Source organism: Eumetopias jubatus, unplaced genomic scaffold (assembly GCF_037043125.1).
Source record: "Eumetopias jubatus isolate StellerSeaLion01/CBP00866 unplaced genomic scaffold, mEumJub1_p1.0 scaffold_9, whole genome shotgun sequence".
NCBI classification, from domain to species: Eukaryota; Metazoa; Chordata; class Mammalia; order Carnivora; family Otariidae; genus Eumetopias; species Eumetopias jubatus.
Window position 1 is genome coordinate 90,941,785 of NW_028274815.1, and position 14,302 is coordinate 90,956,086.

The following is a 14,302-nucleotide window of genomic DNA, read 5'->3' on the forward strand; positions in this document are numbered from 1 at the left end:
AGAGCCTCCTAGGGAGTCTGGTGCAGGGGTCGGGGACTGGCACAGGGATTTGTAAAAAGCAGCTCAGAAGACTCCAGCACTCACTGAGCAATGGGAACCGGGGACCAAACCTCCCTGCCAAAAGCTCCCTAGCTCCAGGATGCTAGATGGCCGTCGTCCCACCAGCACCTCCACCTCTGGATTCTGTGCCCAGAGGATGCTTTTAGTCTCAGGGATTATTCCATTTGCTGGGCCCCCATCCTGATTTTTCTCTCCTCATCAAAACATGGCACACTCAACGCTGACTCATCCAAAAACCAGGGCCAGCCTATCTCCGTGCGTATTTTAAGCAAAGACGGGATCGCATTTTACTCCAGATTTTGTTTCCTAAAAAAGAACCGGAGCATTTGTTCTTGAAAGAGGGTCATTAGCTTCCTCACTCCCTTTGCCAGTGCCAGAGGTAGTTAAACATGCAGCCTCCAGCTTCCTCAGGTGGCTTTAGGGCAGGGGGTAACCTGAGGCACCAAACACCCGGGAGGTGTGTGAGCATCGTGCTGTGTGGACACCATCGCTGCCAGAACCACCCCCAGGAGTGCCACTGTGTACCTCCCCTGACATTGCCACGCACAGACAGGCAGATGAAGCCCACAGAGGACCATGGATCCCTCCCAGTTTTGGTTAACTAAATGCACACATATCACTGCCAATCAGAGCCTCCAGTCGGCAAGCAGACAGCCGTGGAATTAATGGAAACTTCCTGTTAGGACTCTGTTTCTGTGTAGTTGAAGGAGAACAGGCACATTCTGAGGGTCTCATTCAAATCACAAACAAGGACCCTTTCCAGAGGACCTGTGCTTGAAGTGGGCGATGCACTATGGACACAGCCCCCCCTCCACCCATCCCACACTTGCACACATGCACACCCCCGCCCCCACCACCAATGAGTCAGGAACTGAGAGGTATCCCTTGTCACAGGGGGCTGCCTCCTTCCCGCCAGGCACGCTCTCTGCCCTGGGAAGACACTTGCCCCTCACGACACATCCCTCCAGGAGTCTGGGACCACATGTCATCCCCCACCCCCTGCCCTGACAGAGCCCGGTCTGTGAAATTTCTATTCTTTTCACTCTGTAGCCCTGCTTTCCATATGGTCTCTCAAACAATGAAGGGAAATGAGAATCACGGTCCCTATGTCTGTCCAGAAAGGGCACTGAGCAGCCCCTGGAATGCACAATTCACAGGTGAGACCTGGGGTCGGAAGGCTGGCCAGGGAGAGATACACGTGTGCCTATCTGCTGGGAAGCCAAAGTCTTTTGATCTCAATGAAGGAGTGCAATGTTCTGGCTGAGCCTGAGTGTCCTCACGGCTGTGGGTCTCCAGACAAGCAGCCACACGCCAATGCACCCTTGGCCTCTAGACCCTCACTCTGGAAACAGGACAGTGTCCGCACCATCGGGTGGCTTAGCCGCGATGCAAAGGGTCCTCTGCATGAGGAGCTGGTGAGGTCTGGGAAGGGAGGCACCTATGGTGACAGTGCCAGGGCAGGCCACGACTGTGACCAGAGAGCCCCTGGGAGGGCTGGAGGACCAGGTATAAAAAACAGCCACTTCCTCTAGCCCTGGACTCAGACACGGAGTTGGTGTCACACCAACAGATCAGGATGCTGCAGGTGGATGTGCTTGCACACGGCCAACAACTCTGTCAATGGATATTTTTGTTTCTTGGCTTTTGTGGGCTTTTTGTTTGTTTTAGTTTACGAAGAGTTTTATATACCTGCACTGGCTGGAATCTCAGGGCAACTCTGGAAATAGGTGTCGTTACTATTTTTATTGTTATTTCTGTTTTATGAAGGACAACGCTGGACTCGAGAGCTAAGTGTCTTGCCGAATCAAAGAAGTGCCCAGTCAGTGGCCACTCCTTCCAGAACTCTGTAGTGTAAGCTGTGCTGGACAGTAACCACTGCTAAAAGCAAACCCCATTTGGGCTCAATTGCATCTTGCCCAAAGGTGAGGTGTCTTCTCTGCCCTGCCCGCCCCAGGGATGCCAGTGACCGCTCCGGACTGGTCTGCTTCATGGTGGCTACAGGGTCGTCAGTGGCAGTACTGGGCAGGAAGAGCTCCCCCAGTCATGTGCCTTGTGAACTGTTGCCACAGACCACATAGGTATGCTGAGCCCCAACTTCCATTTTTGGAATCTGCCTAGAATTACACCACTATCCCCATGAAGCAAAGAATTAGATTTCAGGGCACTCCCCCAAAATCTTCACAGATTTTTATTTAGAAGCATAAGGGAACCACACTCTGTAAATTGCAAAGTTGTGGCTATACGGTACCAAAAATAATTAGTCAATTTTGATTAAAATAGAGTTTAAAAATTCAGGCAAATTACAGGGCAGACAGAAACAGCCCAGTCCATTTTATGTTCTGTCTTCCATAGGCGGCTGTTCTGTGGGTATAAGCGGCCGTGGGCATCTTGCCACCAACAGGAAGGAGAGGAGATGAGAGGAGGCTTGCCTGGGTGAGGCTGCGTAGACACCAATACACCAAATAGGGAAAACACACGCAAACATCAGCACCAAGAAATTCATCACGCACAGCAGCTGTTTCTAAAAATGGTCTTCATGGGTCATCAGATTAGAGAATTGCAAGGCAAACTGAAAGCATTCCAAGGGGGTTTACAGTCCCTGCAGGGGCCCTGCTCTGCGGCGGCCAGTGCTGAGCGGGCCCAGGCAGAGGAGGGCGCTGTTGAGTCCACGGGCACCTCACACGACGGGCCCATTCTACGACCGGTTCCATCACCTCCTCTCAGAGCGACAGCTCTTGACCCTGTGGGGTTTTCTTCATTAGGGTATTTTAATATAACAGTCATAATGCCAGGCATGATGCCCCATGGTTCGCACATCACAATTCGCTTGGCTGTGTGAGCCTGGGCTGCGAGGATGTCATTTTAGGGGTGCACAGCTGGGCTCAGGTATGTCATTTGGTGTCACTCAAGGCCTCACACATCCTCCTGCCGACGCCTCTGGGCCTCGCACTGCCCTCCCATTGCCCCCAGACGCTGCTTGCTCCTCTGGAGCGCCACTCTGCATGGCCCCAAGGAGAGAGTGGAGGGGCACAGAGAAGGATGGGACAGCCACGGCTCGAAGGCAGGGCTTCCCATGGAGGCTCCCTTTCCAGGAATGTAGGGGTGTTTGTTCTAGAGTGTTTTTAACAGCACTGTTTAAAAACAGTGAAATCACAGAAGAATCCTACATAGAATTCTATAGATTCACGGAAAATGATGTTTATAAAAACTCAGATGAAAAACTAGAGTAGAATGTCAGAAATTAGATGCTTCTGGATGGTGAGGACATTGGTGATTGTTTTCTTTCTGCACTGAGACTGCTCTTCAGGCCACTTTGTAAGCGCTTGTTTGTTGAGCATGTCGTTGCATTTGGATGGCTCAGTGGAGAATGGGGCAAGGGGCTGGAAAGAGCACCCCTGCTTCTGGGCTCCCTAGGGAAGCCTGTGTGGGAGGTGGGAGGGGGAGAGGAAGGGAGGAGACAAGAGGGTTGGGCGGGGGTGGGCTGGCAGCAGGGCCCTCAGCAGGGCAGCAGGGTAGAGACCATCCCGGAAAGAATCCCAAGTCCATGTATGTCACCCCCTTTCCAGTGCCAGCAAGGGCCAAGGAATTTGGGAGTTTGGAATTTGGGAGTCAGCCCAGCCAAGGAGCAAAGCAGATTATGAAGGCAGAACTTCAGCCTTTGCCCCAGTCTCTTTCAAGTATTCGATGCTTGGAGCACATGCTTCACAGAGTAGCTTCCTACTGCCCTACATGGAGACAGCCCAAAGCAGGAACGACCAGATTTTCCCCAGCAACGCTCAACAGCCATTGCTCCCAAACTCATGCCCTGGCTCATCTTTGGAGGATGAAACTATGTGCAGTGTCAGTAAAGTATCACATGTACTTCGCTCTCTATTGTAATTCCTAAAACCTGGGAATTCAGTTATTTTTTTGTTAGTCAACTCCCCAGTGATCAGGCAGTTCAAAGAACAGAAATAGAAGGTTTCCTAGTAGATACACATTTTTCACTGCAACATGTTTGATTTTCCTCCAGTAATGACAATCAGTGTATTTGGTTTTGGGGGAAACATCACAGTGTGCATGGTATTTGCAGGTGCTGCCTCATTTTTCACTTAATAGGGGGGTGCTTCTGTGCTGCAATTCATGCAGTGGGCTGGGGGCCTCCTTAAGGACAGTCCTCAGACTCCAAGTCCCCTGAACTTAAACAGCTCCATCTCTTCTTGTATGAATGTTGACTTCCCAAGTAAACTTTTATAAAACAAATGGCTCTCAGCCAAAGGAAGGGAGGAAGGATGGATGAAGGGAAGGAAGGAAGGAAGGAAGGAAGGAAGGAAGGAAGAAGGAAGGAAGGGAGGGAGGGAAAGACCGAAAATGAGGGAATTAATGCATTACTTAGAAGTAATTTTTTTTTTTTTTTGCCCCCTGGTAGTATCTGGCACAATATTCCCTTAATGATTTTATATTCCTTGAGAAAGGAGGTACTTTTAGAAGGCAATAATCTGATTAAGAGCATAGAAATATGAAATTTTTCTGAAGACGGGGGAAAAATAAAGTTAACTCAGAAGGGATATCAAATACCACACCAGTGTCTCTTGTGTTCCAGGATGAATGAGACCCAATTCCCAAGACCCATGGTCCGGGTTACATCTGTGTAAACAGGTGCACACAATGCGGGGTTAGCCACCTCTCTGCACTCACCTCCCACCTTGCCTGTCTCTTCGGGAAGCTCCAACTTTGATTCCAGGGTTAGAGCGGATGACCACATAAATAATGTAAGGAGATTATTTGCATGGAGACTCTGTGGAATAGACCGGCGTTGTGTGCAAATGTGAGATGGTAAGAACTAAACAGACACCTGTTGCTGGGTCACCTCTAAGAACCATGCTCTTTGTTCTATTTCTTCTAAGTTTGTTTTCTCCTTTGTGGTGGGGGCTTCAGGTCTTAGCTCCTACTATAGTGCCATGAAGACTATATTCCCATGATCAATAGATTTGATTCATCTGCGACTTTAATTCCCTTTAAAAAGGTTCAGCCTTTAGGGGCAGGCATCAGGTGTCCAGAGGGTGACTCCAGGAGGAGCCCCTGCAAGGCTGCATCCAGCATTCATCACCTTCAGACAGCCAACTCATCGAAGGCGACTGGATGAGGCTCGGGACACACAAGCAAGGTTTCCAGGGCCAGGTCTGCTGTGCTCTGGGGACACAGGCCATCCTTTACACAGAGCAGTTGTCAAGAGCGAAACTTCTGCTGATGGTTACTTGTCCTGAACAAAGTGCAAACTCATCTCTTGTCTGGAAAGTGTCTAATTATCATCTAAGCGTGGTTGAAGCCTTAAGGTCTGCAATGTTCTGGCAACAGGAGTCGAATGAAGCAAGCTTCATTAAGATTTACGTCTGGGCATTGCTCCTGGTTTGTCCAAAAGTGGGGCATGCTGGTAAGACATGATCACACCACAGGGCTATTCAATATGCCTGCGTTAATTTAAATGCTTGTTTTCTAACTAGATATGGGTATTTGATCCAATTGTTAGGATAGGAGGACCAGCTCCCTCCATGACGTCCCCCACCAGGTCAGGTCTTCTTGCGGTCTGGAAGTGCTCAGGGGCCCTGGGAAACAACTTATAGCAAAATGCTTTCCTGAGACACATTGTAGTGTGGCTCCCCTTAGAAGCAGATTTTGAGCAAAGGATTGGGGTGAATTGTTTTCCTGGGAGATAACCAAAAGAGATTCCGGCAGGAAGGAGAAGTGGGACCTGTCTGGGAACACAGAGGATAAATGGCGTGTCATTGAGGCAGGCACCTGCATGACCTGAAGCCTGGTCCTGCTGGGACCTCAGGGGGCCAGAGTGAGACCATTCCCAAAGTTAGCCCACCAAGAGGAACTACCTCTTGGTTGTTAGCAGGAGAATTGCTCCTGGGGCAGAGGTTCTCCCATACTTTGCAGATGGTCCCTCAGGCCCCCAGAGAAAGTCCTCAGGTAGACGGAGGCCAGGCCAGAGGGCTTCTATGTCTTCTCCTGAGGGGCTGTGGAGAGCACCTGTTACAGAGCCCATGGAGAAACTGGGGATGTTAGTGGACACCCTAAAAGTTTGAATCAGGGCAATCCTAGATGGAGCAAGACTACCATACTCAGCCAACACCTGGGAGGGGTGAGGAGATGGGGGCCCACAAGGAATGTGCGTATCCAGGATGATAAACCCCATCCATGCCAAATAAATAAGCACAAAGCACAAATATGCATCCATGTGTGTAAGACTCGGTGTACAATAACACCACATGAATCAGGTAAAACTGATCTGGGCACAGCAAGCAGTCACTGTATGCTGATAATTAGGTTACTTTTTCACAGTCATGTGTTTGTGTTTTATCCACAGTGTGGATATCACTGAGTTGTACAGTGGACTTCAGATTTTGTGAAGAAATTGAGATTCACATCCGAAGGTCCCTTGCTCAGTTAAGGACCTGGGGGCAGCATGTGCAAAGGCCCTGGGTCATGAGCACTGTACACACACAAGGCTCTAGATAGTGAGAGAGAAAATGGTGTGAAGTGGGAGCAGAGAGGTGCTCACAGGCACACCATGCACAGTACTGGCCACTTTCCACTGCTTGAGAAATCCAAGGCTTATTCTATATCAGGAAATAAATAGGAACCTAGTCTTTTATGGCTAACCTAGTCTTTTACAGTTGTAAACCAACCCTAGCATGTCTAGTTATCATTAACTGCTGACCCAGTTTCTAAAGGTGCATCCCTACTTCTAATCTGTGCTATTTGCATGTGTGATTTTCTGCACAGAGAAGCTACATACATCATTGCATAAGGCGATGATTGTCCTTTTTAGATCTTCTTGCTTCTAGTCTACGATACATTTATCTGAGGAACTCAAAACATAATCCACTGAGTTCCTCACTGTTTTCAGATAGAAAGTCCAAGTAGTTGTAGCAAGGTGGATTTGGACTGGTTTGAAGGTGAAGAGGGGAACTAGGACTGAAATCTTAGCCCAGCTCCCTTGCCACTGTGGCGCTCCTCACTCTCAGAGTCCCTCCTGTGCATGGCCAGCATCTGGGATGGAGCGCCTCCTGAATTTTCATGGCCTGGGCACTCTGCCTGCCTCACCCTAGTCCAGGTGGAATCATGCTCAACCTGACTCACAGAAAAGACAAGGAAAACTACACCAAGACACCATTTTTCACCTATTGAGTTGTCAAAAATTAAAAAGCACTATCAAGGTTATTATTAGTTAGGCTGTTGGGAAACAGGCTGGTTGGGATGCAAATTGGTGCAACCTTATTTGTAAGGTATTTGTCAATATAACACAATTTAATATGTGTTTATTTTTGGTCCTGTAACATCACTTCTAGGAATTTATCCTGAAGAGTCACCTCTAATAATATGAAAATACATATGTGTGAGGTTATTTGCTGCAGCATTGTATATAATTGCAAACTACTGGAAATGACTTAAATGCTCATTCAAAGGAGAGTGCTCACATAAACTGTGATATATCCACACCATGGAATACAATGCAGCTTAAAACAGCATGAAGGGCACCACTGTGAGCTGACTGGACTGGAACAGAGGGTATCCATTTTCATCTGCCCATAACACAGTTATATCGATACGTTTATGTAATATATGCACATAAGTATTTCCTAGCTCTGTATGCAAGAGTGCCTGAAAACAGTGATCCTCCTCCCAGGGGCAGTGAACAGACTTAGCACCCAGATGTTGGTTAGTAAATACCGTTCTCCAATAAAAGCAGCCAGGGTTCTTTGGAGAAAAGGCTGATTTCAGGGCTAGGGTTGCCAACATAAAAGATACATCTAGAACAGCTAGAAAAAGGGGGGGGGGTGGAGCAAGATGGTGGAGGAGTAGGAGACCTAGATTTCATCTGGTCTCAGGAATTCAGCTGGATAGGGATCAAACCATTCTGAACACCTACGAACTCAACAGGAGATCGAAGAAAAGAATAGCAGCAACTCTCTGAACAGAAAAGTGACCACTTTCTGGAAGTTAGGACATGAGGAGAAGTGAATCTGAGGCGATATTCGGGAGGATAGATGGCGGGGGAGGGGGGCCTCCGTTGGCCACTTCTGGCAAGTGATAGAGCAGCAGAGCACAAAATTGGAACTTTTAGAAGTCGGCTCCACTGAGGGACGTCGCTCCAGTGGCTAAGCTGGGGGTGGAACCCTCGCAGGACAGTGTGGTCTAAGGACCCTCCGAGTCACAGAAAGACCGGGGGTACGTGAGTGCAACAGAGCTCCTGGGTATTAGAGCGGGGAAGCCAGCTGCAGAGACAGAGCCGAGGCCTAGGGTCTCAGCTCGGGGTTGCCATAAACTGTGATCAGCAACACAGTCGGGCCACTGCTCCTCTGGCAGGGACCCAACAAGTGGCAGATCCGGGGAGACTCCCTTTCCTCCCCCTGGAGGAGTGGCGCAGAAGCGCACCTCAGGGATCTGCTTGGTTTGGATACTCCACATGGGGTCGGGTGCCAGAGATAGAAACGCCTGGTCACAGGCCGGGTGAGCACGGAGTGCGGCCAGAGACCGGGGAGACGGGAGTGACTGACTGCTTTTCTCTGGGGGTGCACTGAGGAGCGGGGCCCCGAGTTCTCGACTCCTCCAGGGAAAAGATTGGGAAGGTGCCATTTTCACGCTCGTCCTCCAAAGCTGTACCGAGAGCTTGGAGGGAACAAAAGCTCCCAAGAGCAAACCCGAGCAGATTGCTTATCCCGGACCTACAAGGAAGGGGCAATTCCGCCTCCGACAAAGACATGTGGGAAACACAGCAACAGGTCACTCTCCCAGAAGATCAGCAAGAACAGCCAGCCAAGACCAAGTTTACCTATCAAGGAGAATAGCAGAACTCCAGCGCTAGGGGAATACTGCACATAGAATGCATGGCTTTTTTTTACCATGATTCATTAGTCTTTCAAAGTTAATTTTTTTAACTTTTTTTTGAATTTTTCCTTTTCCCTTTCTCAACCAACATCTTATCAATCCCTTTTTTAAAAAAACATTTTTATTTTTCATTTTTAGAGTCATATTCTATCCCTTCATAGTAGTTACCCTTATTTTTGGCATATATATATACATATGTTGTTCTCTCTTTAAAATTCTGAGATACAGTTTCTTCTAACAGATCAAAATATACCCTAAATCTCTAGTGTATGGCTTTGTTCTAGTCTCCTGCCTGATCATATTCTCTCCCCCCCTTTTTTTCTTTCTTTCTTTTTTTTAAATCCTCTTTTTTCAAGTGCCTTATCAAGTCTCTTTTTAAAAAATTTTATAATTTTCATCTTTACAGTCATATTCCATCCCTTCATTGTATCAACCTTTATTTTGTACAATATATCTTTCTTTCTTTAAAATTTTAGGAGGCACTTTCTTCTAACAGACCAAAATACACCCAAAATCTAGTGTGTGGCACTGATGTGTGCACTAGCCTGATCATATTTGATCATATTCTGTATTTTTGTTTTGTTCGTTTTTGTTTGTTTTTATCTTTTCTTTTTTTTTTCTCTTTCTTTCTTCTTTCTTTCCCTTTCTTTTCCCCTGGTTTCATGTCTTTTCTGATTTATGTAGAGTATATTTTCTGGGGATGTTTTTAACCTGTTAGCATTTTGTTCTCTCATTCATCTATTCTCCTCTGGACAAAATGACAAGACGAAAAAAATCACCTCAGCTAAAAGAACAAGAGGTAGTACCGTCAGCCAGGGACCTACTCAATACGGACATTAGTATGATGTCGGACCTAGAGTTCAGAATCATGACTTTAAACATACTAGTTGGGCTTGAAAAAAGCGTGTAAGTTAATAGAGAAACGCTTTCTGGAGAAATAAAAGAACTAAAATCTAACCAAGTCGAAATCAAAAAGGCTATTGATGAGGTGCAATCAAAAATGGGGGCACTAACTGCTAGGATAAATGAGGCAGAAGAGAGAATCAGTGATATAGAAGACCAAATGATGGAAAATAAAGAGGCTGAGAAAAAGAGGGAGAAACAACTACAGGATCATGAGGGCAGAATTCGAGAGATAAGCGATACGAAAAGACGAAACAACGTTAGAATAATTGGGATCCCAGAAGAAGAAGAAAGAGAGAGGGGGGCAGAAGGTCTATTGGAGCAAATTATAGCGGAGAACTTCCCTAATGTGGGGAAGGAAACAGGCATCAAAATCCAGGAGGCACAGAGAACCCCTCTCAAAATCAATAAAAATAGGTCAACACCCCAACATCTAATAGTAAAAATTACAAGTCTCAGAGATGAAGAGAAAATCCTGAAAGCAGCTCAGGAGAAGAGATATGTAAACTATAAAGGTAGAAACATTAGATTGGCAACAGACCTATCCATAGAGACCTGGCAGGCCAGAAAGGACTGGCAAGATATCTTCAGAGCACTAAACGAGAAAAACATGCAGCCACAAATACTATATCCAGCTAGGCTGTCATTGAAAATAGGAGGAGAGGCTGCCTGGGTGGCTCAGTTGGTTAAGCGACTACCTTCGGCTCAGGTCATGATCCTGGAGTCCCGGGATCAAGTCCCACATTGGGCTCCCTGCTCAGCAGGGAGTCTGCTTCTCCCTCTGACCCTCTTCCCTCTTGTGCTTTCTATCTCTCATTCTCTCTCTCTCTCTCAAATAAATAAAATCTTTAAAAAAAAACTTAAAAAAATGAAAATAGGAGGAGAGATAAAAAGCTTCCAGGACAAACAAAACAAAAGGAATTTGCAAACACAAACCAGCCCCACAAGAAATATTGAAAGCGGTCCTCTAAGCAAAGAGAGAGCCTTAAAGCAGCATAGACCACAAAGGAACACAGACAATATACAGTAACAGTCACCTTACAGGCAACACAATGGCACTGAATTCCTATCGTTCAATAGTTACCCTGAATGTAAATGGGCTAAATGCCCCAAACAAAGACACAGACAATCAGACTGGATTAAAAAACAAAACCCTTCGATATGCTGTTGACAAGAGACTAATTTTAGACCCAAAGACACCCCCACATTGAAAGTGAGGGGGTGGAAAACCATTTACCATGCTAATGGACACCAAAAGAAAGCTGGGTGGCAATCCTTATATCAGACAAATTAGAATTAAAAACAAAGACTGTAATAAGAGATAAGGAAGGACACTATATCCTACTTAAAGGGTCTATCCAACAAGAAGATCTAACCACTGTAAATATCTATGCCCCAAACATGGGAGCAGCCAATTATATAAGGCAATTAATAACAAAAGCAAAGAAACACATTGACAACAATACAATAATAGTGGGGGAGTTTTACACCCCCCTCACTGAAATGGACAGATCATCTAAGCAAAGAGAGCAACAAGGAAATGAAGACTTTAAATGACACACTGGACCCAATGGACTTCACAGACATATTCAGAACATTCCATCCCAAAGCAACGGAATACACATTCTTCTCTAGTGCCCATGGAACATTCTCCAGAATAGATCACATCCTAGGTCACAAATCAGGTCTCAACCGGTCCCAAGAGATTGGGATCATTCCCTGCATATTTTCAGACCACAATGCTTTGAAATTAGAACTCAATCAGAAGAGGAAAGTTGGAAAGAACTCAAATACATGGAGGCTAAAGAGCATCCTACTAAAGAATGAATGGACCAACAAGGAAATTAAAGAAGAATTTAAAAAATTCATGGAAACCAAAGAAAATGAAAACACAACTGTTCAAAATCTTTGGGATACAGCAAAGGCAGTCCTAAGAGGAAAGTATATAGCAATACAAGCGTTTCTCAAGAGACAAGAAAGGTCTCAAATACATAACCTAACCCTACACCTAAAGGAGCTAGAGAAAAAACAGCAAATAAAGCCTAAACCCAGCAGGAAAAGAGAAGTAAAGATCAGAACAGAAATCAATGAACTAGAAACCAAAAGAACAGTAGAACAGATCAACAAAACTAGGAGCTGGTTCGTTGAAAGAATTAACAAGATTGATAAACCCCTGGCCAGACTGATCAGAAAGAAAAGAGAAATAACCCACATCAACAAAATCATGAATGAAAGAGGAGAGATCACAACCAACACTAAAGAAATACAATGATAAGAACATATTATGAGCAAATCTATGCCAGCAAATTAGATAACCTGGAAGAAATGGATGCATTCCTAGAGATGTATCAACTACCAAAATTGAACCAGGAAGAAATAGAAAACCTAAACAGACCTATAACCACCAAGGAAATTGAAGCAGTCATCAATATTCTCCCAACAAACAAAAGTCCAGGGCCAGATGGCTTCCCAGGGGTATTCTACCAAACATTTCTAAAAAGAAGAATTAATACCTATTTTCCTGAAACTGTTCCAAAAAATAGAAATGGAAGGAAAACTTCAAAGTCATTTTATGAGGCCACCATTACCTTGATCCCCAATCCAGACAAAGACCCCATCAAAAAGGAGAATGACAGGCCAATATCCTTGATGAACATGGATGCAAAAATTCTCAACAAAATACTAGCCAATAGGATCCAACAGTACATTAAAAGGATTATTCACCATGACCAAGTAGGATTTAACCCTGGGCTGCAAGGTTGGATCAACATCAGCAAATTAATCAACATGATACAATACATTAACAAAAGAAAGAACAAGAATCATATGATCCTCTCAGTAGATGCAGAAAAAGCATTTGACAAAGTACAGCGTCCTTTCTTGATCAAAACTCTTCAGAGTATAGGGATAGAGGGTACATACCTCAATATCATAAAAGCCATCTACGAAAAACCTACAGCGAATATCATTCTCAATGGGGAAAAGCTGAGAGCTTTTCCCCTAAGGTCAGGAATGCGGCAGGGATGTCCACTCTCACCACTGCTATTCAACATAGTATTAGAAGTCCTAGCCACAGCAATCAGACAACAAAAAGAAATCAAAGGCATCCAAATCGGCAAAGAGGAAGTCCAACTCTCACTCTTTGCAGATGATAGGATACTGTATGTGGAAAACCCAAAAGACTCCACCCCAAAACTGCTAGAACTCATACAGGAATTCAGTCAAGTAGCAGGCTATAAAATCAATGCACAGAAATCAGTGGCATTCCTATACACCAACAACAAGACAGAAGAGAGACAAATCAAGGAGTCGATCCCATTCACAATTGCACCCAAAACCATAAGATACCTAGGAATAAAGTTAACCAAAGAGGCAAAGGATCTGTACTCAGAAAACTATAAAATACTCAGGAAAGAAATCGAAGAAGACACAAAGAAATGGAAAAACGTTCCATGCTCATGGATTGGGAGAACCAACATTGTGAAGGTGTCAATGCTACCTAGAGCAATCTACACATTCAATGCAATCCCCATCAAAATACCATCCACTTTTTTCAAAGAAATGGAACAAATAATCCTAAAATTTGTATGGAACCAGAAGAGACCCCGAATAGCCAGAGGAATATTGAAAAAGAAAAGCAAAGCTGGCGGCATCACAATTCCGGACTTCCAGCTCTATTACAAAGCTGTCATCATCAAGACAGTATGGCACTGGCACAAAAACAGACACATAGATCAATGGAACAGAATCGAGAGCCCAGAAATGGACCCTCAACTCTATGGTCAACTCAGGAGAAAGCAGGAAAGAATGTCCAATGGAAAAAAGACAGTCTCTTCAACTAATGGTTTTGGGAAAATTGGACAGCCACATGCAGAAGGACCATTTCCTTACACCACACACAAAAATAGACTCCAAATGGTTGAAAGACCTAAATGTGAGATAGCAGTCCATCAAAATCCTAAAGGAGATCATAGACAGCAACCTCTTCGACCTCAACTGCAGCAACTTCTTCCTAGAACCATCGCCAAAGGCAAGGGAAGCAAGGGCACAAATGAACTATTGGGATTTCATGAAGATAAAAAGCTTTTGCACAGCAAAGGAAACAGTCCACAAAACCATAAGACAACCGTCAGAATGGGAGAAAATATTTGCAAATCAGATAAAGGCTAGTATCCAAAATCTATAAAGACCTTATCAAACTCAACACCCAGAGAGCAAATGATCCAATCATGAAATGGGCAGAAGACATGAACAGACATTTTTCCAAAGAAGACATCCAAATGGCCAACAGACACATGATAAAGTGCTTAACATCGATCAGCATCAGGGAAATCCAAATCATAACCTCAATGGGATACCACCTCACACCAGTCAGAATGGCTAAAATTAACAAGTCAGGAAACGACAGATGTTGGTGGGGATGCGGAGAAAGTGGAACCCTCCTACACTGTTGGTGGGAATG

The 14,302-nt window shown here is 45.2% G+C and overlaps 1 protein-coding gene across 1 annotated transcript in view; it reads right to left on the bottom strand.

Moving 5' to 3' along the window:
- Positions 1-14,302, bottom strand: part of SYNDIG1 (synapse differentiation inducing 1) — a 122,021-nt gene that overhangs the window by 78,611 nt on the left and 29,108 nt on the right. The window lies entirely within an intron of this gene.